The following is a 27321-nucleotide window of genomic DNA, read 5'->3' as shown; positions in this document are numbered from 1 at the left end:
GAGTAGTAGATAGCCAGACAGAATGAGATAGAGCATTCCTGAGGATGGAAGAGGCTCTGGAGAAGTCCTGGAGGTGAACATAGTAGGAGATAGCCAGTCAGATCAGGATAGGGAGTTCTGGAGGTATGGGAGATGCTCTGGAGAGGTCCTGGAGGTGGACAGAGTATGATGTAGTCCAGTCATAATGGGGTGGAGAGTTCCAGAGGATTGCAGAGGCTCTGGAGAAGTCTTGGTGGTGATCATGGTAGGAAGCTCTAGAGAATGGGAGAGGCTCTAAAAAAAGTCATTGAGGTGGACAGAGCAGGAGATAGTAGACAGATTGGGGTATGGATTTTCAGAGGATGGGAGAGGCTCTGGAGAAATCCTGGAGGTAAACAGAGTAGAAGATAGCCAGACAGATCAGGGAAGGGGGTTCTAAAGGAACAGTAGAGGCCCTGGACAGGTCCTGGAGGTTGGCAGAGTAGAAGATAGCCAGACAGATCAGTGTAGGGAGTTCTAGAGGAATGGTAGAGGCTCTGGACAGGTCCTGGAGGTGGGCAGAGTAGGAGATAACCAGACAGATAAGGGTAGGGAGTTCCAGAGGAATGGTAGAGGCTCTGGACAGGTCCTGGAGGTGGGCAGAGTAGGATATAGCCAGTCATAATGGGGTGGAGAGTTCCAGAGGATGGGGGAGGCTCTGGAGAGGTCCTGGAGGTGGACAGAGTATGATGTAGTCCAGTCATAATGGGGTGGAGAGTTCCAGAGGATTACAGAGGCTCTGGAGAAGTCTTGGAGGTGAACAGAGTAGAAGATAGCCAGACAGATCATGGTAGGAAGCTCTAGAGAATGGGAGAGGCTCTAAAAAAAGTCCTTGAGGTGGACAGAGCAGGAGATAGTAGACAGATTGGGGTATGGATTTTCAGAGGATGGGAGAGGCTCTGGAGAAGTCCTGGAGGTAAACGGAGTAGTAGATAGCCAGACAGATCAGGGAAGGGGGTTCTAGAGGAATGGTAGAGGCCCTGGACAGGTCCTGGAGGCGGGCAGAGTAGGAGATAACCAGACAGATAAGGGTAGGCAGCTCTAGAGGAATGGTAGAGACTCTGGACAGGTCCTGGAGGTGGGCAGAGTAGGATATAGCCAGTCATAATGGGGTGGAGAGTTCCAGAGGATGGGAGAGGCTCTGGAGAAGTCCCGGAGGTGGACAGAGTAGGAGATAGCCAGACAGATTGAGATAGGGAGTTCTAGAAGGTGGTGGAAGCTCTGGAGAAGTCCTGGAGGTGAACAGAGTAGAAGCTAGCCAGACAGATCATGGTAGGAAGTTCTAAAGAATAGGAAAGGCTCTGGAGAAGTCCTAGAGGTGGGCAGAGTAGGATATAGCCAGTAAGAATGGGGTAGGGAGTAGTTGGGCCAGAACAGACAGTAATTAGACCCAGGAGAGGAGAAGAGGTCTATGACATGTAAGCAGGGAGGGGGCTGTGCTAGGGATTTGACTCTTCCTGGAGTAGTTCAAAAGCCCATTGCAAGTCAATAAAAAAAAAAAAAAATAACGGAAAGGAAAAATGTTGCGAGATATACTTTAGCGCAGACTGACTTCCAATCCGATCGCTCAGCTTAGATAAACTAAACACGACTCGTCACCCGGCTATGTTTCACGACGGATGCAGGTGCCAGCACTCAAATACGGAGGATTTTCTTATCATCCCCGCAGGATGTGGAATTTCCTCCGGTGACAGGCCCCGCCTTACTAAAAATGAGCAGAGCCGCTCATCGGGGCCAGGGGAGGGCCGGTGCTCCGGAGACACGTTCGCACCCCACTCTAAAAATAAGCCCCTTAAATCCCTCATAAAAACACAGCAGACAATCGACGCGCGGAGTGGAGGCTTGTGTTAGTCATCAGAGTATTTACTCCTCTCCCACGGCAGTATTTCAGAGACAATGTAACCTTTAAACAAAGAAAAAAAATTGGCGTTTGTCTTCCTTTCACCACTTTTGTTCCGAAGGAAAGCGCAAAGACTTGGTGGCGAAAGCCAAACAGATTCTTAAAATATACTCTTATGCATAGAAGAATGTTATGTGCTGCCATGTCTTGTAATGTAGGAGATATCTGGAGAGATGGTGGTAGGGAGCTCTAGTGGATGGGAGAGGCTCTGGAGAAGTCCTGGAGGTGGATAGAGTAGGAGATATCTGGGCAGATTGGGGTAGGAATTTCTCGAGGGTCGGAGAGGCTCTAGAGAAGTCCTAGAGGTGAACAGAGTAGGAAAATAGCCACAGAGTTTGGGGAAGGGAGTTCTAGAAGATGGGAGAGACTATAGAGAAGTCCTAGAGGTGGTCAGAGTGGGAGATAGCCGGACAGATTGAGTTGGGGACTTCCAGAGGATGGGAGAGGTTCTGGAAAAGTCCTGAATGTGAACAGAGTAGGGGATAACTGAAAATATTGGGGTGGGGTGTTCCAGAGGACAGGAAAGGCTCTGGAGAAGTCCTGGAGAGTAAGAGATAGTCAGACAGATTGTGGTAGGAAGTTCCAGAGGATAGGAAAGGCTCTGAAGAAGTCCTGGAGGTGGACAGAGTAGGGGATAGCTGGATAGATTGGGGTGGGGAGTTTCAAAGGATGGGAGAGGCTTTCCTGGAGGTGGACAGAGTAGGGGATAGCTGAATAGATTGGTGTGGGGAATTCCAGAGGACGGGAGAGGCTCTGTAGAAATCCTGGACAGTAGGGGATAGCTGGACGGATTGGGGTAGAGAATTCTAGAGAATGGAAGAGGTTCTGGAGAGGCTTTGGAGAAGTCCTGGAGGTGGGCAGAGTAGGAGGTAGCTGGACATATTGAATTAGGGAGTTCTAGAGATCAAGAGAGGCTCTGAAGAAGTGCTGGAGGTAGACAGAGTAGGGGGTTGCTGTAAAGATTGGGGTGGGAAGTTCCAAAGGATGGGAGAGGCTCTGGAGAAGTCCTAGAGAGTAGGAAATAGCTGAACGGATTGGGGTAGAGAATTCTAGAGAATGGAAGAGGCTCTGGAGGGGCTTTGGAGAAGTCCTGAAGGTGGGCAGAGTAGGAGGTAGCTGGACATATTGAATTAGGAAGTTCTAGAGATCAAGAGAGGTTCTGAAGAAGCGCCGGAGGTAGACAAAGTAGGGGATAGCTGTAAAGATTGGGGTGGGAGAGGCTCTGGAGAAGTCCTGGAGAGTAGGAAATACCGTAGCTGGAAATATTGGGGTAAAGAATTCTAGAGAATGGGAGAGGCTCTAGAGAGGCTTTGGAAAAGTCCTGGAGGTGGACGGAGTAGGAAATAGCCGGACAGATTGGAGTGGAGTGTTCCAGAGCACGGGAGAGGTTCTGGAGAGGTCCTGGAGAGTATGAAATAGCTGGACAGATTGGGTAGAGAATTCTTAAGAATGAGAGAGGCTTTGGAAAAGTCTTTTAGGTGGACAGAGTAGAAGATAGCTGGACATGTTGTATTAGGGAGTTCCAGAGGATGGCAGAAGCTCTTAGGAAGTCCTGGAGGTGGAGAGAGTAGGGGATAGTTGGAAAGATTGGGGTGAGAAGTTCCAAAAGATGGGAGAGGCTCTGGAGAAGTCCTAGAGAGTAGGAAATAGCTGGATAGAATGGGGTAGAGGATTCTAGAGAATGGGAGAGGCTCTAGAGAGGCTTTGGAAAAGTCCTGGAGGTGGACAGAGTAGGGCAGTGGTTCTCAACCTCAGTCCTCAAGCACCCCCAATGGGCCATGTTTTCAGGTTTTCCTTTACTTTGCACAGCTGCTTTAAATCAATATCAATGACATGGTATTGATAAGAGCTATTTTATCTAAGGGAAGTTCCCAAAACATGGCCTGTTGGGGGTACTTGAGGACTGAGGTTGAGAACCACTGGAGTAGGACATAGCTGGATGGTGGTTGGTGGGATTGGTGCCTGGGAAAATTGAGTGATAATCTTTGAAAAACTCTCAAACCTAGTCGACTTTTTTAAAAGTAAAGCATTGCGCACCAAAATACCGCGCCTTACCGTGCGCACAAGAACAATTTTTTAAAAAGGTTTAAACTCACAAATTCGCAAAACACAAGAGCCCGGCGGTGAAAGGGTTACAGCTCCGCCATTACTCAGCGACTCGCCCTGAGTGGATGACCAAACGCCCCCCCCCCCCCCCCCCCCCCGACCCGGAGGAAAAATTCCATCTGACTCACACCGAATATAAAAAGTCAAGTTTTTTGTGAAGTTGTGGAGAGCAGAAGACAAATTGAACTCCCAGAGAATCTCGAATTACCAAAACCGCCCGGGGATTCTAGAATTTCGCTGGCCATGCCAACGCTGCGCCCTCGCCAGGAACGCCAGCCAGAGCCCAGGGAGCAGCCGAATAGCAGATGGGAGGGAAGGAAGAAAAAAAGGCGACTGAAAATGAAGGGTTTCGGCCGTATGGGAATAGTAAAGTTGGATGCCGTGTCCAACGCAGATTAGCGTTTGCTGATAAAAAACCCGTCCCCGGGGGTCGGGGGTTCTTCCGTAGCTTTCAACCGCACCATTCACCGATCTGAACGGGTGCCATTGAAAAGAATGGCTGCGACTTGTCTTGTCTGAAGTCGCATGGCAAGTCACGCTAGTGTAAATGGAGTCTAATGCGCGGTTGTCGCCCCAAAAGAAGCTTCTGCTGCTTTTTAGGGCCACAAGCTTCACATGATTTTTAATGGCGCGTTTTGCCACCATTGCCTTGGGATTCCTTTGCGCAACAATGGTAGCACAATTGCATTGCATTTGATTTGCCATTTAGAATACGCCACACATTTTGTCACAGATTGGTGCGATTTGGACCTCCGATTTCATTGTGGCTTGCGACTCCATTTTTTAACAGAAGCCAAAGCAAGTCGCAATTAAATCGCTAAAAAGTAGCGCAGGGACCTTTTTTCAAAGACGTAGCGATTTGAGCCGCAACGATTTGAACCGTTCCATTGCCGGCAATAAGGGTGCGACTTGTCATGCGATTTTGAGCTGTCAGATCGCACGACAAACCACACTGGCGTGAACAAGGGCTTACTGGCACCCCCAAACGCAATTAGATTCCACTGTGATTATTGCGCAACAGGATCACGCAATAATCGTGGCACAGCACGCCTTTAAAAAAACGCATGAAGCTTGTTGCCCAAAATGGAGTAAGACCTTCTTTTTTTGGCAACAAAAACACATAGGGCCTTTTTGGTTGCCCAAAAAGAAAACCTCACATAGTTTTTGTGAAGTTGTGGAGAGCAGAAGACAAATTGAACTCCCAGAGGAGTAAGACCTAGCATAGGGCCCCATGCGACACGCAGAATCGTGTGAAAATCACTCTTTGAAAACCGCATAGCGGGGAACGCGCATTGCCGCTACACGATATGTAAAGAGGGCAAGCGTGGCATGTTTGCGGTGCCATTCGTTGTTAATGGCACCCCAAACGCAGCAACAAAAAAAATGCGCTTTTTGACACCCAGAAAAATGCAGCAAAACAAAGTGCGGCAAAACGCTTGATAAAAAAAACGCACAAGGCTCAAAAAAGCTACTTTGTCCCACGTAGGGCTGCCCTATGCGTGTCGTATAAATAAGGAACAAAAAAAAAGCGCAAAAAGGGCGAATTTAGAAAATGTAGGTGAATGGGGCCCTAATGAGTTACCTTTAAAACGGGGATTACAGCGAGATGGGGGAGGGGCCTTTAATAAGGGCCAATGGGCCCCATCACACATAGTCACACCTCGGACTCAGCGCATCTTATATTCAATATCTTGGCCCACCTGACGCATTTTGCCGCACGCAAAAGCCACTCCCACTTTTCCCACCAACGCTTCTACATTTGCGCAACTGACGCACCGCATCCCAACCGACCGCAATGGCGCAATGCGTTGGAACGTTCTTCAACACATACACGTCGTACCCATCTCATATAGGAATAACGCAAAGCGGAGTTCTACTTTAGTCCGCGTCCCATGAAACGTTTGCATTATTTAATAACCACCAACGCCGTTTCCTGCTCCTCGTTCCGGAGTCGTCAACAGCTCCGCCAGAGCGCTAATAATAGCCGCCTGCGTCATGGTCGCCGGGAACAGATCGATTCTTCACCAATCAATAGGACAAGGACACTGCAAGGCCAACTGAAGAGGACCTGTCTCTTCTTTAGTAGCACGCGTCCCCCCGATTCTTGTCTCACCATTTTCTACCACTTTAGTACAAATATCTTGTACTATTCTGTGGGTGGCGCCGGTGCCCAGAGAGTGTCACCCCTCCCCCCATGGTCAGTGTGCTGTTAGGCAGCACTATCAGCCATAACCCCACTTTTTTCAGCCAGCGGCTGGCTTTCTCATGAAGGCAGTAGGAGTGGCTCAGTAGCCGCTGGATCGCTTTTACAAGTGGCAGGAAGGGACGATCCCCCCGCAACCCCCCACCACCACCACCAATCCGCCAAACCACCGGTGTTTCTCGGGCTTGCCGTTTTTACCAGCGCGCCCGAGAAATGATCTGACGGTGCGGCTGGCCGGTCACAGAGGCAAGCAGAGACCACATTGTCTCCGATCGCCTCTGTGGCCTCGGAGGACCGGAGCGAGGTTGTGATGTCACTTCCCGTCTAGGGTGGAAGTATACAAATTGTATTTTTTTTTTTAAAGCAAAAGATCACTTTTTTTTTTTTAATTATCTTTTGCTTTCTTTTTTTTCTTTTTTATCTTTTGTCTTTTTGACCCCAGATCTCTCCATAAAGAGGACCTGTCATCCTTATTTCTATTACATGGGATGTTTACATTACTTGTAATGGGAATAAAAGTGATCAAAAAAAATAAATTTAAGGGACAGAGTAAAAATAAATAAATAAACAAATAAATAAGAAAAAAAAATCCAGATCTCTTTATTAAGAGGACTTTTCATCCATATTTCTATTACAAGGGAATAAAAGTGATAAAAATATAAATAAATAAAGGGACAGTGTGAAAATAAAAAATAAAATAAATAAGAAAGAAGAAAAACAGATCTTTTCTTTAAAGGTGAAGAAGAGATTAGGGGTCTTTTGACCCCAGATCTCTCCATAAAGAGGACCTGTCATTCTTTTTTTTTTTTATTACAAGGGATGTTTACATTACTTGTAATTGGAATAAAAGTGATAAAAAAAATAAATAAAGGGACAGTGTAAAAATAATAATAATAAATAAGAAAAAAAATCCAGATCTCTTTATTAAGAGGACATGTCATACTTATTTCTATTACAAGGGAATAAAAGTGATAAAAATAAATAAATAAAGGGACAGTGTGAAAATAAACAATAAAATGAATAAGAAAAAAGAAAAACAGATCTTTTCTTTAAAGGTGAAGAAGAGATTATGGGTCTTTTTGACCGCAGATCTCTCCATAAAGAGGACCTGTCATCCTTATTTCTATTACATGGGATGTTTACATTAATTGTAATGGGAATAAAAGTGATCAAAACAAAATTAAAGGGACAGTGCAAAAAAAAAAAAAAAAAATAAGGGGAAAAAGTCCAGATCTCTTTAATAAGAGGACCTGTCATCATTATTTCTATTACAGGGGAATAAAAGTGATACAAATATAAATAAATAAAGGGACAGTGTGAAAATAAAAAAATATAATAAACAAGAAAACAGAAAAACAGATATTTTGTTTAAAGGTGACTAGGGGTCTTTTTGACCCCATATCTTTGCATAAAGAGGACCTGTCATTCTTATTTTTTTTATTACAAGGGATGTTTACATTATTTGTAATATTTTAAAAGTGATAAAAAAATAAAAAAAATTAAAGGAACAGTGTAAGAAAATTTAAAAAAATAAATAAGAAAAAAGAAACCCCAGATCTTTTTATTAAGAGGACCTGTCATGCTTATTTCTATTACAAGGGATGTTTACTTTTCTTATAATAGGAATAAAAGTGATTAAAAAAAAAACTAAAGGAACAGCGTAAAAATAAAAAATAAAATAAATAATTTTTAAAGCGTCCTCATCCCTCCGTGCAAACGTGCAGAAGCGAACGCACACGTAAGTCGCGCATGCATGTGTAAACGGTGTTCGCACCACTCATATGAGGTATCGCCGCAATAATGCGAGAGCGATATTTCTAGCACTAGAACTCCTCTGTAACTCTAAACATGTAGCCTGTAAAAATGTTTAAAGCGTTGCCAATGGAGATTTTTAAGTACCTTAGTTTGTCGCCATTCCACAAATGTGCACAATTTGAAACCGTGACATGTTAGGTATCTATTTACTCGGCGCAACATCATCTTTCATACTTTACAAAACAATTGGTGTATATATTGTGTTTTGGTTTTTAATCCATTAAAGTGTATTTTTCCCCAAAAATTTCCTTTAGAAAAACACTGCGCAAATACCGTGTGACATAAAAAATTGCAACGATCGCCATTTTATTCCCTCTGGTCCTTGCTAAAAAAAAAAAATGGATGTCCGCCGGCACCCGTTGATCGGCGAGGAGGAAGACAGGACAGAGCTTATGTAGAAAAGGAAGAGCTCAATCCTGTCGGCAGGGATGCGATGGATTTTGTTTCCCTGCAAAGCACATCCCTTAGTGAAAGCACCACGTAGTACACATAAACACTGGCTAGGCACACATTTAACTCTTTTAGCGCCCCTGATGTTAACCCCTTCCCAGCCAGTGTCATTAGTACAGTGACAGTACATATTTTTAGCACTGAGCACTGTATTAGTGTCACTGGCTCCCACAAAGTGTCAGAAGTATCAGTTAGTGTCATATTGTCCACCGCAATAAGTCGCTGATAACCGCCATTACTAGTAATGAATAAATAAATAAATACAAATTCCAATATTTATACCATAGTCCCATAGATGCTATAACCAATCAATATACTCTTATTAGGATTTTTTTTTTTTTTTACCAAAAATATGTAGCAGAATACATATTGGCCTAAATTGATGAAGAAAATTGATTTTTTTTTTTTTACATTTTTTATTGGATGTGTTTTATAGCAGAAAGTAAAAAAATATATATATTTTTTTCACATTTTTCCATCCTATGAGTGTAATGTGAGATCTGCATGCCACCATTGCGACCTACACAGGAGACAAGCAAGCAGGCAGGTCTGGAGCCCCTTTTAATTAAGCCCCTCCCACATAACAACTAGAACACATTATAGATACATTGTAATTATTTAGAAGAAAAATGAGAAACAGAGTTGGCTTGAAACAAAGTATCCAAGTGAAAGATTACAAATAAAGTTACAAAAAGAAAATGATTTTCTCAAGAACAATCAGCACTACGCAGATTTAAAAAAAATTTTCCTTAGGCATTCCCTTTAAGGCCGGCTCCCCCTGCGTCACCCCGCGACACGTAAAGGGTTACTCCGCCCGACGTGTGTAATTCTCTGCGGATCCTGGCTGGGGTTTGAGGTTTCAGGTGACCAGGCTGTGGATTTCCTGACCCCGGGTCTTGTTTTCTTAAGGTTTGTGGCCTCTCAGCCCTCCAAGCAAATTACCCTGCGAAACCCCAAAGCTGTCACTGCGACGACCAGACCGCCCGGTGGGGGGGGGGGTGTGGACCAGGACGGAGGAAAGCCGTGGAGGGGGGCTCAGGACTGAGGAGAGCCCCCCCTTTATACACCAGAGGTGGCCACAAACATAGAAAATCTCACATCACTGCGCTGAAGTCACGCCACTCGTCGCGTGTTTTATACTTCGCGGCTGGCGTAAGTGTTCCCAATTGACCATAAAGTAATCGACACTGCTGCTTTTATAAGTACACAATATTCGAACGAATATATATATATATATATATATATATATATATATATATATATATATATATATATATATAGATATAGATATAGATATAGATTTAGATATAGATTATATTAATTACCTTATATATTAATATAATTTTTTTACATTTTTTATATATATATAGATATATTTATATATTTATTATTTAGTTATTTATTTATTTTTAATATATATATATATATATTAATATATTTTTTTATATTTTTATATTATATAATAATGGGGGGGCTGCACCACAACAGCGTGCAATGCAGCAGGGCGGGGCCGGCATTTTAATGGTTAAATTGGGAGACAAGGAGGCAACATAGATAGATGGACTTAGAAAATTTATATATATAGATATAGATAGATATATAGATATATTTATATATTTATTATTTAGTTATTTATTTTTAATTTATATATATTAATATTTTTATATTATATATGAATGGGGGGGGCTGCACCACAACAGCGTGCAATGCAGCAAGGCGGGGGGGGGCGGCATTTTAATGGTTAAATTGGGAGACAAGGAGGCAACATAGATGGATGGACTTGTGTCTTTTTTTTCCAACTATGTAACTATGTAACGTACCCGCCTCTTTACCACCTGTCAAACGCTCTCTGAAAAGCGATCCACTGCGGATTGCTTTTCAGAGGGGCGGCAATAATAAATGTACATGTGAATGCAGGGTTTGGGACAAGGGGTGGGCATGAGAGGCGACTACCCTGGGCAGTGACCTGTGGTATCATGCGAGGTGGGGGGGGGGGCGGCGCCCTGAGGAGATTGGAGGAGAGGGGATTTGTGTTGGAAAGGGAATTTAGGGGGGGTGGCAGGTGGTAAGAATTGTTCTAGGAGGGAAAATTAAGGGGGGGGGGTTGCCAGGAGTGATGAATGGAGCCCCCCTCCAATCATCACTCCTGGCAACCCCCCACATTTTGGGGGGGGGGTTGCGTTACAAGGGGTGATATGGTGGTGGGGGATTTGTATTAATAATGATGATGGGGGAGGAGTTTGTGCTAGGATGGGAAATTTGTGGATGGGGGGGGGGTTGCCAACAGTCATGACTGGAGGGGGGAATGGGGAGGTTTTTGCGCTAGAGGAGGTGATATGGTGGTGGTGGGGATTTGTGTTAGGATGGGAAATTTGTTGATGGGGGGGTGTACTTGGAAGGGAAATTTTAGTGGTAGAGGAGTGATGAAGAAGGGGGGATGGGGGGGGGGAGGTTGCACTAGAGGAGGTTATATGGTGATGGGGGGGGACTGTACTGGGGGGGGGGTGGGATTTGTCTTAATAGGGATAATTGTGGGGGGGGATTTGTGTTAGGATTGGAAATTTGTGGATGGGGGGGGGTGTACTTGGAGGGGAAATTTTAATGGTAGAGGAGTGATGACTGGAGAGGGGGGGATTGGGGGGTTTGCACTAGAGGGGGTGATATGGTGATGGGATTGTACTGGGGGGTGGGATTTGTGTTAATAGGGATAAATGGGGGGCGGGATTTGAGTTAGAATGGGAAATTTGTGGATGGGGGGGTGGGATTTTGATTGGGTGGTATGTACTTGGAAAGGAAATTTTAGTGGTAGAGGATTTAAACTAGAATGGGTGATTTATGTATTTTTTTTTTTGGGGGGGGGCGGCATTTGTGCTGCGGAGATTTGGGGGATGAGGTGGGATTACAGCAGGCGAGTGGATTTGTACTGGGGGGGGATTTATGCTTAGGGGGTAAGCAAGCAGATTAGTGCTTAGCTTTTTGGGGGAGGATTTTTTTTTTGGGGGGGGGGTGGGCGCAGTTTGGCTTGTTCTCCCTGGGCTCTGGATGACCTTGTCCCAGCATTGTGTGAATGAGCCCCTAAAAAAACTGGTAAATGTCATTCCAATATTTTTTTTTTAATTTGCCGCTTTCAATAAAGAAAATCCCCGGTGATCCCGCCGTAAGGGTCCTTGTTGTAGCACTTCCTGTTGTAGGGTGACAACGCTCTGTCCCCGTATCCTGATTCTTCTTCTAGGGTTGTCACTCCTATGAATTCGTTATTTCAGCCTACACTACTCGGGCGCGGTCCACTGTTGTGACCATCTGGGAGCCGGCCCTGAGAAATGCCCCTAAGAAATGCCCTGAGAAATGCCCCTAAGAAATGCCCCTAAGAAATGCCCTGAGAAATGCCCCTAAGAAATGCCCTGAGAAATGCCCTGAGAAATGCCCCTAAGAAATGCCCTGAGAAATGCCCTGAGAAATGCCCTGAGAAATGCCCCTAAGAAATGCCCTGAGAAATGCCCCTAAGAAATGCCCTGCAGCCGTCGCTGGAGCGCATGTAGACGGGAAGTGGCTGCAAAGAGGTTGTTAGAAGATCCGCAGCGCTGAGATGTAAGTAAGGATGAAGAAAGGTGGAAATGAGGATTTTATTGTCTAATCTATACAGAGCACAGAGGCAGCGACGTGACGTTCAGTTCTGGCTTACATCTACTTCTATGAGATTTCCGCGGTTGGTTCGGATTTCATGGCCGGGATCTCTGTGTAAAAGTCAGTTCTTTCGGGGCTGTGCGATCGATCGTCCTCCGGCGCCCTCACGGTTAAGCCATCGCCTGTCCTCATTTGACGCCTGGCAGAGCTCCTCGCCCCCAGGAACGAGTTAAAAGAGCGAGAAAAATCTGCATCATAATGAAACGCACACTCCCAGCCGGCCGAGGATCTCGTCTCACGCGCAGCGCGCTCCGACCTCACAATCTGCCAGCACTGTAATTCCAGAGATACAAAAAAAAAAAAAAACGCCATCAGCCACCTCCTTCTGAAAATGCCAGTTTTCTGGCTCTCGTTCTGCACCTCCGGCTTCAATATACTCTGACCTGCACCCGAGGATCAGCGGAGAAGGAGCGCCGCGCACTTAGGTCGCATTCACACACCGGCATTCTGAATCGCGGGGGGGGCAGCATTTATTTATTTATTTATGTGTTTTATTTAATTATTTATTTTTATGAAACTATTATTAATTATTTTTGTTTAATTATCGCATTTAAACAGAAAAACGCTCAGAAAAAACGCCTGACAAAACGCGGCTAAAGCGCTTTCAAAACATCCAGGTGTGAATGGCAAAAATTGCACAAATGTACCTTTCAGATGCCATTCGTTTTTACGGCGCCTAAAAAAAAGCGATGCGATTCTGCCGCGATCGCCGCGCAATAAAATTGCTCTGAAATCGCGGCAAACCGCGCCACGTGACGCTTGTCGCTCGAATCGGGCAGATTTGGTGCATTTTTTTTTTAAAGCATTGCTCCATAGAAATGCATGAAAGCGCTTGATTTGAGCATTTTAGCCGCGTTTTGTCACGCGTTTCTCAGCATTTTTCTGTTTAAATGCAATAATTAAACAAAAATAAATAATAATAGTTGAATAACTAAACAATTAAATAAAACACATAAATAAATAATAAATCAAGGAAACATGAATAATCATAAAAAATAAAAAATAACCCTAACCCCAAACCTTAACCCTAATATTAACCCCTAACTCTATAATAAATAAATAAAACATAAAGAATAATAAAAAAAAAATAAAAATAAAACAGCCCTAACCTCAGTATTAATCCCTTATATTAACCACCTAACTAAACACATAAATAAATGAAACATGAATAATCATAAAAAATAAAAAAATAAAAATAACCCTAACCCCAAACTTTAATCCTAATATTAACCCCTAACTCTATAATAAATAAATAAAACATAAAGAACAATAAAAAAATAAAAATAAAACAACCCTAACCCCTAAACCCAAAATCAATCTCTTATATTAACCCATAACTCTATAATAAATAAACAAAACATAAATAATATTAAAAAAAATAAATTAATTAATTAATTAAACATAAGTAATAATTAATAATATAAATAAAAAATATATAAATTTATCTTGTGATTGTTGCACGATAAATTGTGCTGCAATCGTGGCAAACTGCATTACGTGAAGCTTGTCGCCCCCCAAAAAAAGTTTTGGAGCTTTTTTTGTAGCTCAAATCAGCAGACTGGTGCGTTTTTGAATTTTTTTTTTTTTTGCTCCATAGAAATGCATGGAGATGCTTGATTTGAACGTTTTAGTTGTGTTTTTGTCATGCATTTCTGAGCTTTTTTGTGCTCAAATGCAATAATTAAATAAAAATTAATAATAATAATAATTAATAAATAGCTCATTAAATAAAGTGCAGAACTAAATAATGATCATAAATAAATAAAACATAAATAATAATAAAAAATAAATAAATAACCTTAACCCTAATATTGATCCCTAATATTAACCCCTAACTCTATAATAAATAAATAAAACATAAATAATAATAAAAAATAAATAAATAAAATAACCCTAACCCTAATAGTGATCTCTCATATTAACCCCTAACTCTATAATAAATAAATAAAACATAAATATTAATACAAAATAGATAAAATAACCCTAGCCCTAATATTGATCCCTCATATTAACCCCTAACTCTATAATAAATAAAACAAAAATAATAAAAAAAATAAATAAATTAACCCTAACCCTAATATTGATCCCTAATATTAACCCCTAACTCTATAATAAATAAATAAAACATAAATAATAATCAAAATAAATAAAGTAATCCCAACCCCTAACCCTAATATTAATCCCTAATACAAATATCTCTTACTTTACTGACAAATAAGAGAGAGGATGGAGAGTGAGAGGGGAGGAAAGGGTCTGAGCGGTAAAATTGGGACTTCTTGCCAATGTAATTAATATGAAAAATTCCATAAGGCCAGAATTTTTCCTTGAAAAGGTTGTAACCCTTGGGGGAGGGGAAGAGGGAGTGCGAGAGAGACGAAAGAAAGAGGGAAGAAAGAAAAAGTGAAGGAAGAAAGATCGAAAGAACAAAAAGCTAAAAGGAAGAAAGAGTGAAAGAAGAAAAGGCAAAAAAAAATCAAACGAAGATAGAAAGAAGAAAGAACGAGTGAAGGAAGAAAGAGAAGGAAAAAGAGAGAGGAGGAAGAAAAAGTGAAGGAAGAGAGAAGGAAGATAAAGAGAGGAGTAGGAAGAAAGATTAGGAAAATAAAGAGAAGATAAAAAGAGTAAAGAAAAAATAGAGAAGAAAAAAAAGAGAGGAGGAAGATATAGAAAAGGAAGATAGACAGAAGGAAGAAACACAGAGAGACGATAGAAGGAGTGAAGGAAAAAAGAGCGAAGGTAGAAGGAGTTAAAGCAGAGCTCCATCCAAAAAGAGAAGCTCCGCTTGTCTGTCTCCTCAGATAGAGAGAAGGAAGATAGAGAGAAAGAAGATAGAGAGAAGGAGGAAAAAGCAAAGATAAAAAGCGTGAAGGAAGATACAGATAAGAAAGAGAGGAAGAAGATAAAAAGAAGGAAGACAGAGAGGATGAAGAAAGCATGAAAGAAGATACAGCTAAGCAAGAATGAGAAAAGAAAAAAAGAGAGGAGTAAAAAAAGAGAAAAGGAAGAAAGAGCGAGGGAAGATAGAGAGAAAGAAGATAGAGAGAAAGAAGATAGAGAGAAGGAAGATAGAGAGAAGGAAGATGAAGAGAAAGAAGATAGAGAGAAAGAATATGGAGAGAAGGAAGATGGAGAGATGGAAGATAGAGAGAAGGAAGATGGAGAGAAGGAAGATAGAGAGAAGGAAAATGGAGAGAAGGAAGATGGAGAGAAGGATGATGGAGAGAAGGAAGATAGAGAGCTGTAAGAAAGAGTGAAGGTTGACCTAGGAAAGGAAGAAAGAGAGAAGGAAAAACTCATCGTCGCAAACGCCAGAGAAAGGCACACCACCCTTAGAACTCGCCATTTGATTGGCCTTAACAGGGAGAAAAGTTCTGGATTTCGGTCTGCGGTCAGATAAACCCCCCGGAACAAGGCGCTGAGCAATATTAATGAACATCAGTGACACCTTTGTGTTTTGTTCTTTATAAGAAAGTATCCAATGGGCCCCAGAGCATGCTGGGAGCCCAGTTTAACCCCCCCCCTCCCGTAACACCATGAAGTCATTGCCTGCACTGAGGGAATGGTCCATATGCGCCAAAATGGCTTCCACTTTACGACTTGTCAGGCCTTCCCGCTATAAACCCCCCTCGCCGATGGCCTGCGGTCACACACGTACACCTTGGTGGCTTTGTGGCCAAGTCTGACACCTTGTGTTCCCTCCATAAACCAGCTGGGCTGCACCTGATGGAAAGCAGATGTCCTCATGGCTGCCAGGTCCTTCCAAGGCCTGTGGAGGGGCGAGGGGGGCCCCCGCTATGCTATTAGACAGACCATCCTGACTTGAGCGAAGGGGCAGAAAATCCATCTCCGCTGTGTCTAATCAGCACATCCGTGTCTGATGAAATTTGTATTTATTAGGCCAAAAGCCTTGTTTTATCTGTATGGAGATTACCCCACAGGAACAGGGGCTGCAAAATAAATCTCCACCCCTCCAATGGAGCTCAGGATGTCCACATTGCCTGGGGTGGGGGACAAGAGTGCCTTGGCATGGAATACAGATGGTAAACTCTTCACCAAGTAGGCTCAGAATGAGGTATAACCAGAGCATTGACCTACACATGGACAACTGTTGCCCAATTTAACTGCAACAAGTCAAAACCTACGACTGGAAGTGCCTTCAAGAATCAGATGCCCCAGAGTGATATTTTAGTTCTAGGTTTTGCCTGGTAGCTCCTGGACTCTTATAAGTCTTGGATCCTCCAACAGTGATATCTGCCTCCCATAATTCCTCACTTCCCGCCAACTTGGGAGTTTTGGATGCCCCACCTATTTTTGTTTTCCCTATTACACTCTCCACAATATAAAATAAATACAAATCCAGCAAACATGGTGGGAACCCCTCACAATGGACAAGAGAGGTATGTAGACCTGGGAACTCAGCACAGGGATGGTGGGAACCCTTCATAATGGGCACAGCAGGTGTACAGACCGGGAACTCAGCACAGGGTTGGTAAGAACCCCACATAATGGGCATAACATGTGTGCAAAGTCAGGAACTCAGCAAAGAGATGGTGGGAGCCTCTCATAATTGACACAGGAGGTATGTAGACCCAAAAGCCAGGAACTCAATACAGGGATGGTGGAAACCCCTTACAATGAGCACAGCAGGTGTAGAGACCCAGGAACTTGGCACAGTGATGGTGGGAACCCCTCATAATGGACACAGGTGTACAGACCCAGGAACTCAGCACAGAGATGGTGGGAGCCCCTCATAATTGACACAGGCGGTATGAAGACCCAGAAGCTCAGCACAGGGATGGTGGGAACCCCTCGTAATGGACACAACAGGTGCACAGATGCAGGAACTCAATACAGGGATGGTAAGAACCCCACATAATGGGCACAGCATGTGTGCAAAGCAAAGAACTCAGCAAAGAGATGGTGGGAGCCCCTCATAATTGACACAGGAGGTATGTAGACCCAGGAACTCATCACAGGGGTGCTGGGAACCCCTCATAATGAGCGCAGCAGGTGTACAGAGCCAGGAACTCAATACAGGGATGGTGGAAACCCCCTATAATGAGCACAGCAGGTGTAGAGACCCAGGAACTCAGCACAGAGGTGGTGGGAGCCCCTCATAATGGGCACATCAGGCGTACAGACCTGGGAACGCAGTACAGGCATGGTGGGAACCCCTCATAATGGGCACATCAGGCGTACAGACCCGGGAACTCAGTACAGGGATGGTGGGAACGCCTCATAATGGGCACAGCAGGATTACAAATTCAGAGGTCTCGTCAATTGATAGAGAATAGTTAGAGGAAAAAAAAAGTTGGCTTCTCACTGTCTAGCTTCCATCAAATTATGTCGTATAAATACAGTTTGGGTGGACTGGCCCTTTGTAGATGTGAACCTAATCACTAAAATCTCAGAGATGCTTTTACATGTTATTGTAGTTCTAAAAATGTTTCCGATTTTAAATCTGTAGCCTTCATTAAAATAATCCCTGATGAAGGTCCTTGTTCATGGTGCTTCCTGTTGCAGGGTGACAACACAGGAGAGCAATTGGGGAAACAGGGACAGAGCGTTGTCACCCTATAACAGGATATTATTGGCAACTACATGTTGCAATTTCAACACATTACACAGAAATGGCCCACTGTTGTCATCTATAGGAAATCCGCCTGGAGAAATGCCATGCAGCCATCGCTGGAATGCATGTAGGCAGGAAGTGGCTGCAAAGAGGCAGCGGGAGACTAGCGGCATTGGGATGCAACAAAAAATAATAAAGGTCAAAACTAGTATTTTATTTAAAAATATGGCAAATATGCAATCTTTTCAATCTGTGTACAATCAGATGGTCCGTAGCTGTTGGCCAATGTAAAGCAGATTGTACAATCACACTGTAACAAGCGTGACCAGCTTAGCTTGCCATCAAAACTTCAGCCAAGAGTTGTCCATTGTAGAGAGGTCACATGTCATTACCCAGAACCCCCCTCTCCTCCACAGATGTCAAGCCATGATAGGCAGACAAAAGCTGGCAGATTAGACCCCTCTGACAGATCGGACACTCACCATTGTGCTACCAATCTTCACGCTTCAGGCAAATGAGTTTTGTTTTACTGTCTGGATTGTATGCATTCCTATACACATAGCTCTGACATATACCGCAGTGCTGTACAAAGAACACTGAGCCAGTCACATCAGTCTCTGCACCAGAGGAACTTACACTCTAATGTCCCTCCCACAGTCACACACTATTATAAGTTTATATAGCTCTGACATATACCGCAGTGCTGTACAGAGAACATTGAGACAGTCACATCAGTCTCTGTACCAGAGGAGCTTACACTCTAATGCCCCCCCCCCCCTCCCAGTCGCACATTATTATTATTATACATTTATATAGCTCTGACATATACCACAGTGCTGTACAGAGAACATTGAGACAGTCACATCAGTCTCTGTACCAGAGGAGCTTACACTCTAATGCCCCCCCCCCCCCTCCCAGTCGCACATTATTATTATTATACATTTATATAGCTCTGACATATACCACAGTGCTGTACAGAGAACATTGAGCCAGTCACATCAGTCTCCTCACCAAAGGAGCTTACACTCTAATGTCCCACCACCACAGACACACACTATTATACATTTTTATAGCTCTGACATATACCAAAGAGCTGTACAACATTGAGCCAGTCACATCAGTCTCTGTACCAGAGGAGCTTACACTCTAATGTCCCCCCACAGCCACACATTAATATTACTATACATTTACAGTATGTAGCTCTGACATATTCCATAGTGATGTACAAGGAATGCTGAGCCAGTCATATCAGTCCTTGCACCAGAGGAGCCTACACTCTAATGTCCCCCACAGTCATACATTATTATTATTATTATGCATTTTTATAGCTCTGACATATACCAAAAAGCTGTACAACACTCAGTCACATCAGTCTCTGTAAAAAAGAGAAGCTCACACTCTAATGTCCCCTCACAGTTACACACTATTAATATTATACATTTATATAGCTCTGACATATACCGCAGTGCTGTACAGAGAACACTGAGCCAGTCACATCAGTTTCCGCACCAGAGGAGCTTACACTCTAATGTCCCACCACCACAGACACACGCTATTATGCATTTTTATAGCTCTGACATATACCAAAGAGCTGTACAACACTAAGTCAGTCACATCAGTCTCTGTAAAAAAGGAGGAGCTTACACTCTAATGTCCCCTCACAGTTACACACTGTTATTATTATACATTTATATAGCTCTGACATATACCGCAGTGCTGTACAGAGAACACTGAGTCAGTCACAAATCGGTCTCTGTACCAGAGGAGCTCACACTCCAAAGCCCCCTGCAACCATACACCAGTAGTCCGGTCGGCACATTGTGTGACGGCACAGCCACTTGTATTCTCCACCAGGGGTGCCTGTGACAGAATGACAACACAGAAGCAAAATTGTTACACAGTTGTCACCCCATAACAGGAAATGGCTGAAAAAAGAACCCCCTTAATGGCAGGATCACTAATATTGCTTCAAGGGAAGCTGCAGATTCAGAAAAGGCTGAAAATAACTTTTGGATTTGCATTGATATGCTGAAGCTTCTATGAAGTTTTAGCGATCGATCTCATTTCCATCCACTTTAACAGCAGCGTTCTCAGCCTGCCATGTGCACCGCTTCAGTTGGCCATTGGGTTGCCTATCAGGTCTATTACATAGGCATCTGACAGGGCACATGACCAGGTGACAACGCTTCTGCCATTTGTGAAGCAACAGCGTAGCGTTGTCAGAGTGCAACAGGAAGTGCTGACACCATCAGGCTCTCCAGGCAGGGCCAGGACAAGGGGTGGGCAGGAGGGACAGCCGCCCTGGGCGTAGCAGAGCAAGGAGGCAGAGACTGAACGTAGAGAAGTACACACTATTCTACAACATGCATCTGCAGTTCTGCGTCCTTGATGGACCTGTCCCGGTATTGCCTCCAGTTGAGGAACTTTGGAACAGTTTGCTTAAGAAATCTGTATACAATGAGGCACGATACCGAACCTACCTTAACCCATTGGCGCCGGCCATACGCAAATATGTGGCCTCTCGGCACCTGGTCTTTAGCGCCCAGGGAGCACATATTTGCGTTAGGTGCCCCCAATACACCTGTGCTGAGAGTGCGCTCGCTGCGCGTTCCCCACACAGTTACATCACTTTACCGAAAGCTCCTGATCACTCCTTGCGATCGGAAGTTTTTGAACCATGTGACCTTAAGCTGTGCCCCGCCTCTTAAAGGGCTGGGAGGTGCCGGTGCCAAGAGGTTAAAATAGATTAAAGGCCGTGTGCTGCGTTAATGCAACCTGCATTGTTTTAGGGCAGCCTATGTAAAATGTGTAGGCTGCCAATGAACCCTATTGGACGTGACCCTTGTGACGTAACGCGTTGGGGTACCATTCAGAGAGTGAACACAATTGCATTAGTGTAAATAAGCTCTTTGGGTTTACATATACTTGCTCAGTGTATTAACACAAGCGTGGTGTGAATGGGCCCTTTGCCAACCTGTGGTTCACTGCCGTGCTCGGGTGCACTCGTAAAAAAAAAAAAAAAAAAAAAAAAAGCATCTGCGTTTATTTGGTGGTCGAAGTTTGCCCCTTCCGTACTTTAGTCATCAGACCCAGAATCTCATGCAGCCCCATCGAGGGGGGTTGAATGTCAAAAAAGACGAATCGATATGTCGCATTTCCGCTGTCTGCAGCTCCTAATCCCTTATCATAACAACATGGCGAGCATAAATATATTATTATGCGGTTTATTTATCCAATCAACATGTGTCTAGCGTGTTTGCGAGCGTCGCCTCAAGAATTTCTGAATTTCTCCAACGCAAAGACCTCACCGCAGATGCTTGCTATTTACGCGAGCGGAATCCATACATCACGTCGTCACGTCTATTTACACACACGGGTAGCGAGCCGAATACAGATCTACAGATACGGGATTCCAGCTCCGGCCTATAGAAGAAAAAAAAAAAAAACCAACGCCATAATTCCACCGCGTCAGTGAATGACGCTTATTGTAGAAGGTGGACAACTTTGGCAACTAGAAGACACGGCTTGTGGAATGTAACAGTTTTTTTCACTCAACGACAAACACCAACAATGTTGCAACCAAAGTTTGTAAAACCTTACTAAGTATAATCAATGTTTATGTTACTCGGGATGTAGTGAGGGTATAAATAGCCGAAACAACATAACAATAAACAGAGAGCAACAAAAACTACAACTGAGTGTTCTCCTAGACTTCCACCCAAATATCACCAATTCATTCCTATTGCCTAGAGCAGCCTTTCTCAACCTTTTCGGCACAGAGGAACCCTTGAAATAACTTTTCCATCTCAGGAAATGACAACTCATGATAAATTGGTGCAGGGGTCCCCAAACTGCGGCCCGGGGGACAGATGTGGCCCATTGCTTGCTTTTATCCGGCCCTTGTGGCACTATTTCATCCACTCATATCAATGATAGGGCACAATTCCTTCCAATGACACCAATGATGGGGAACAATTCCTCCAAATGACACCAACGATGGGGCACAATTCCTCTCAATGACACCAAAGATGGGGCACAATTCCTTCCAATGACACCAACGATGGGGCACAATTCCTCTCAATGACACCAAAGATGGGGCACAATTCCTCCCAATGACACCAAAGATGGGGCACAATTCCTCCCAATGACACCAACGATGGGGCACAATTCCTTCCAATGACACCAACGATGAGGCACAATTCCTTCCAATGACACCAACGATGGGGCACAATTCCTCTCAATGACACCAAAGATGGGGCACAATTCCTCCCAATGACACCAAAGATGGGGCACAATTCCTCCCAATGACACCAATGATAGGGCACAATTCCTCTCATTGATGCCAACGATGGGGCACAATTACTCCAACTGAAACAAATGATGGGGCATTATTTGTGGGGCATTATCCGGCCCTAGGGCACTATTTCATCCACTGACACCAACGATGGGGAACAATTCCTCCCAATGACACCAACAATTGGGCACAATATCTCCCACTGAAAGGAACAATGGGGCATTATTTTTGGGGCACTATTCGGGGTGTTATCAAAACCCTTGCATCACTATTTCATCCACTGACACCAACGATGGGGGACAATTACTCCCAATAACACAAACAATGGGGCACAATTCCTCCCAATGACACCAACAATGGAGCACAATTCCTCCCAATGACACCAAAGATGGGGCAAAATTCCTCCCAATGACATCAATGATGGGGCACAATTCCTCCCAATGACACCAATGATGGGGCACAATACCTCGCAATGACACCAAATGATGGGCAACAACTCCTCCCAATGACATCAACAATGGGGCACAATTATTCCCACTGAAACAAACGATGGGGCATTATTTTTTCCCACTGACGTTGGGACCTTTTCTACTCCCAATAGCCACAGTTTGGCCCTCCTAAAGTCTGAAGGACCGTAAACTGGCCCTTTGCTTATAAAGTTTAAAGACCCCTGCATTAGTGCAAGGTTTCTCAACTAGGGTTCCTCTAGAGGTTGCTAGGGGTTCCTTGAGCAATGGGAACATTCTACCGCTCAGATAAGTTCCCACTGACACCATTATTCTTTTTAGCTTTCTGTAAGAGTGTAATTCTTCCCAATGACCACAAGTGTAAGGAGCATTCTTCCCACTGACCATCACACTAATGTATCATGAGTTGTGGATATAGTAATGTTTAGCAGGGGTTTCCTGAGACTGAAGAGTTCCTTTGTGTTGAAAAGGTTGAGAAAGGCTGCATTAGTGTGATAGTCAGTGGGAAGAATGCCCCTTACACCTGTGGTCATTGGGAAGAACTACCCCCTTACAGATAGATAAAAAGATCAATGGTATCAGTGGCAACGTATCTGAGAGGCAGAAGTTGCTCATTGCTCAAGGAACCCCTAACAACCTCTGGTGGAACCCGCAAGGAACCACTATCAACCCCTATCAACCTTGTAAGGAACCCTTAGCAACCTCTGGAGGAACTCTCAAGGAACCCCTAGCAACTCCTATCAACCTTGTAAGGAACCCCTAGCAACCTCTAGAGGAACTCTCAAGGTAAGCCTTGAAACCACTGGAGGAACACTTAAGAAACCTAGCAACCTCTGGAGGAACCCTTAAGGAACCCCTAGCAACCTCTGGAGGAACCAACAAAGGGACCTCTAGCAACATCTGGAGGAACCCTGAAGTTCCATTGAACCCTGGTTGAGAAACCCATGTATGTTAACACACAGGTTCCCACAACCCATAGGCTCTAAAGGGTAAGGTCCTTCCCAACTGCAAACACCATAAGGTACCTCCTATTACCCCTCGTTGAGAAACCCTGGACATATATTGTCACTTTGCTGCCACCAGATCCAGCCAACATAGTACAACTCACTGCTGCTAATGTAGTAGTAACAGATCTCCAGGAAGGACAGAGAATAAATACAGTTTATTTGGCTTTGTACTTTTTTTGCTACTGTGTTGCAGTGTATACATGACACTTCTGTACACAGTTTCTCTTTTTTTATTGTTGTTTTGATTGCCAAATCCCTCCTGACTGTAGGCTATACTTCCCATGTTATAACCTACTGAGTCATCTAATAGGACAACACAAATGATAATAAAACTAATGCTCTAAGTTATAACAGTAATGAGACTCAAATTATGCTACAACTAGTGTCAGGACTTCCACAATCCTACAACACAACTGATATAAAACAAGTTGTATAATACTACAGCACAAGCGATAGTAAAACTGATACCATGGATTGTATGATACTACAACGTATATCATATTAAAACTAATGCCATGAGTTGTATAATACTACACCACAAACGATATAAAACAAATGCCACGAGTTCTATAATACTACCACACAAACGCTATAAAACAAATGCCATGAGTTGTATAATACTACAACACAACAGATATAAAACAAATGCCATAACTTGTAGGACATTACAACTCAAAGGTAATTTAAACCAGTTCTTTAAGTTATACAATACCATAACACAAATGATATAAACTAATGCCATGAGTTGTCTAATACTACAACACAAAAGATAGTGAAACTGATGCCAAGGGTTGTACAGTACTACAACATACAGGCTAGTAAAACTAGTTCTAACCGTTATACAATACTACAACACAAATTAGTTATGATAGTGCCATGAGTACTATAATACCATAACACAAGGGATAGCAAAACTAGTTCTAACCGTTATACAATACTACAACACAAATGATATTAAGATAGTGCCATGAGTGGTACAATTCTACAACACAAATGATAATAAAACAAATGCCGTAAGTTGTATAATAATACAACACAAATTATAGTAAAACTGATACCATGGATTGTATAATACTACAACACATATATTAAAACTAATGCCATGAGCTATATAATACTACAACACAAATGATAATAAAAGTAATGCTCTAAGTTAGCAGTAATAGGACTTAAATTATACTAAAACTAGTGCCAGGACTTCAACAATACTACAACACAACAGATATAAAACTAATGCTATGAGTTGTAGAACACTACAACACAAAGGTTATTAAAACCAGTACTTTGAGTTATTCGATATCATAACACAAATGATCTTAAAATTAATGCCATGAGTTGTCTAAAACTACAACACAAACAATAGTAAAGCCGATGCCATAGGTTGTACAGTACTACAACACACACGCTATTAAAACTAGTTATAAACTTTAAACAATATTACAACACAAAAGATATTAAATTAGTGCCATGAGTTGTATAATACCACAACACAAAAGATATTACGATAGTGCCATGAGATGTATAATACTACAAGTTAAAGTAAACCCAATGCTGTCAGTTGTATAATACTACAACACAAAATATACCATGGATTGTATAATACAACACAATCATATTAAAACTAATGTCATGAGTTGTCTAATACTACAACACGCAAACAATAGTAAAACCAATGCCACAGGTTTTACAGTACTACAACACAAGCTATTAAAACTAGTTCTAAACTTAATACAATACTATAACACAAAAGATAATAAATTAGTGCCATGAGTTGTATAATACTGCAACAAGAGTTAAAGTAAAACCAGTGCTGTCAGTTGTAGAATACTACAACACAAATTATACCATGGATTGTATAATACTACAACACAATCATATCAAATCTAATGCTATGAGTTGTATAATACTACAACACGAGTAAAGGTAAAACTACTGGCATGAGATGTATATTACTAAAACACGAGTTAATGTAAAACTAATACCATTAAATGTATAATACTACAACACAAGTTAAAGTAAAACTATTACCATAAGATATATAATACTACAACACAAGTTAATGTAAGACTAATGCCATGAGATGTATTACAAGTTAAAGTAGAAATAATGTCATGAGATGTATAATACCACAATACAAATGCTAACAAAACAAATGCAGTGAGTCGATTTAATGTAAAACTAATACAATGAAATGTATAATACTACAACACAAGTTAAAGTAAAACTATTACCATAAGATATATAATACTACAACACAAGTTAATGTAAAACTAATGCCATGGGATGTGTAATACTACAACACAAGTTAATGTAAAACTAATGCCATGGGATGTGTAATACTACAACACAAGTTCAATTACAACTAATGCCATGAGATGTATTACAAGTTAAAGTAGAAATAATGTCATGAGATGTATAATACCACAATAAAAATGCTAATAAATCAAATGCAGTGAGTCGTATACAGTAATACTACAACACAAGTTCAGTTACAACTAATGCCATGAGATGTATAAAACTGCAACACAAGTTAAAGTAAAATTGTCATGAGTTGTATAAATACCACAAATACAAGCTACTGCCATAAGCCTAAACGCTACAAACACGTCAAACTTCGCTCCAATACCTCCGGCAGCTTTCCTAGACGCTGTGAAGACTTTCCCAGACCCTACGAAGAGTTTGAACCCTTCAGGAAAAGCCGGGGAAGAAGACCCGGGCAGCAGGAGAAGGCTCAGCGACTAGGCCCGAGCTTGGTGTTCAGCACTGAGTAGAAGTCCCGTAGACTCGGGATCCCAGGTCTATGCTACTTAACCTCCTAGGGATCTGCGGTGCAACTTCGTTGCAAAATTTTGGACGTTGACGTTCCTCGGCCAACGTAACACAAAAGAGAACGGCCCGGAGGGTTTTCCTACAAGTAGGGAAAGTCAAAATTCGTACTCACCAGGAAGAGCGGAGGAGGAGGACGGGGAGGGTTTGCAGGCAATCCTTCGTCCCCCCGAAAAGTCGAGGACTTGGTAAAGTCTTGGGGGGGGGACGTCCCGGGCCTTTGTTTTTTTGGAGGTTCTTTAGCTGCGGTGAAGTTGGGTTGAGTTGGCCAGCATGTTCTGCGGCAGGGCTTTTGCTCTGTGCCTCTTTTTTTGGATGACTGCTCTCTAAAACAATCCCTTGTTTGGCTGGATAGGAGCCTCCCCTGAGAGCGAGGGAGAGGGGGGGAAGGGACTGGGATGGCAGGAGGTACTCTGGGATGAGAGAGGAGCAGGGACTTTACTACATCCAGACTCAGTTTAGGATCTCAAAGAAAAAAAAAAAAAAAAAGAAAAAAAAGTGGGGAGCCCCGTCCTGGGATTATGGTTTCTGCTAATTGCAGACAAGCCACATGAAGAGTCCGAGGTGGGAAAAGAAGTTTTATAAGAGCAGGCTGTGCTGGAGTTTTTTTTGCAGAGCAGACCCTCCCCCAGTGTTTTGTGGGGCAGTTGAAAGACCCTCATTCCCTCCCCCTATTCATGAGGGGTCTGTGCAGCTGCTCAGCAAAAGAGAAGAATCACATTCTCCTCGCTGGTCACAGCCAGCAGATACGGCCCCCTCCCAGACTTTGTGGAAAAGGGAGGGGGGGGGTGCTGCCTAGTAGTGAGCCTGCCATAGACCAGTGTGCCCACCGGGGGCCACGGGCCAGCTTTGCCAGGGCCACCAAATGTCAGCTTAGGTGACATGGGAAGGGTAGGGGGGCTGCCTGACCCCAAAATCCTGTCCCTAGAATGTTTTTTAAATTGTCCCTGGAAATTTTTTTAATGTCTTCTAAATTGTT

General features: G+C 43.0%; 1 protein-coding gene across 3 annotated transcripts in view; it reads right to left on the bottom strand.

Annotated features, from left to right (window-relative positions):
• BOC (BOC cell adhesion associated, oncogene regulated) overlaps nucleotides 1-27034 on the bottom strand; it is a 103270-nt gene extending 76236 nt beyond the window's left edge. Inside the window, exon 1 of one of the 3 annotated variants that reach the window (XM_073617424.1) lies at nucleotides 26458-27034. The gene's annotated coding sequence lies outside the window, so the exon portion shown is untranslated. Of the gene's footprint in view, nucleotides 1-26142; nucleotides 26356-26457 lie in introns of those variants that run through there. The other 2 variants (XM_073617422.1, XM_073617423.1) reach the window with 2 other exon arrangements.
• Nucleotides 27035-27321: the final 287 nt, after the last annotated feature.

Source organism: Aquarana catesbeiana, linkage group LG02 (assembly GCF_042186555.1).
Source record: "Aquarana catesbeiana isolate 2022-GZ linkage group LG02, ASM4218655v1, whole genome shotgun sequence".
Lineage (NCBI taxonomy): Eukaryota > Metazoa > Chordata > Amphibia > Anura > Ranidae > Aquarana > Aquarana catesbeiana.
Note: the sequence above shows the minus strand (reverse complement) of the source record. Positions and strands in the feature narration are given on the sequence as shown.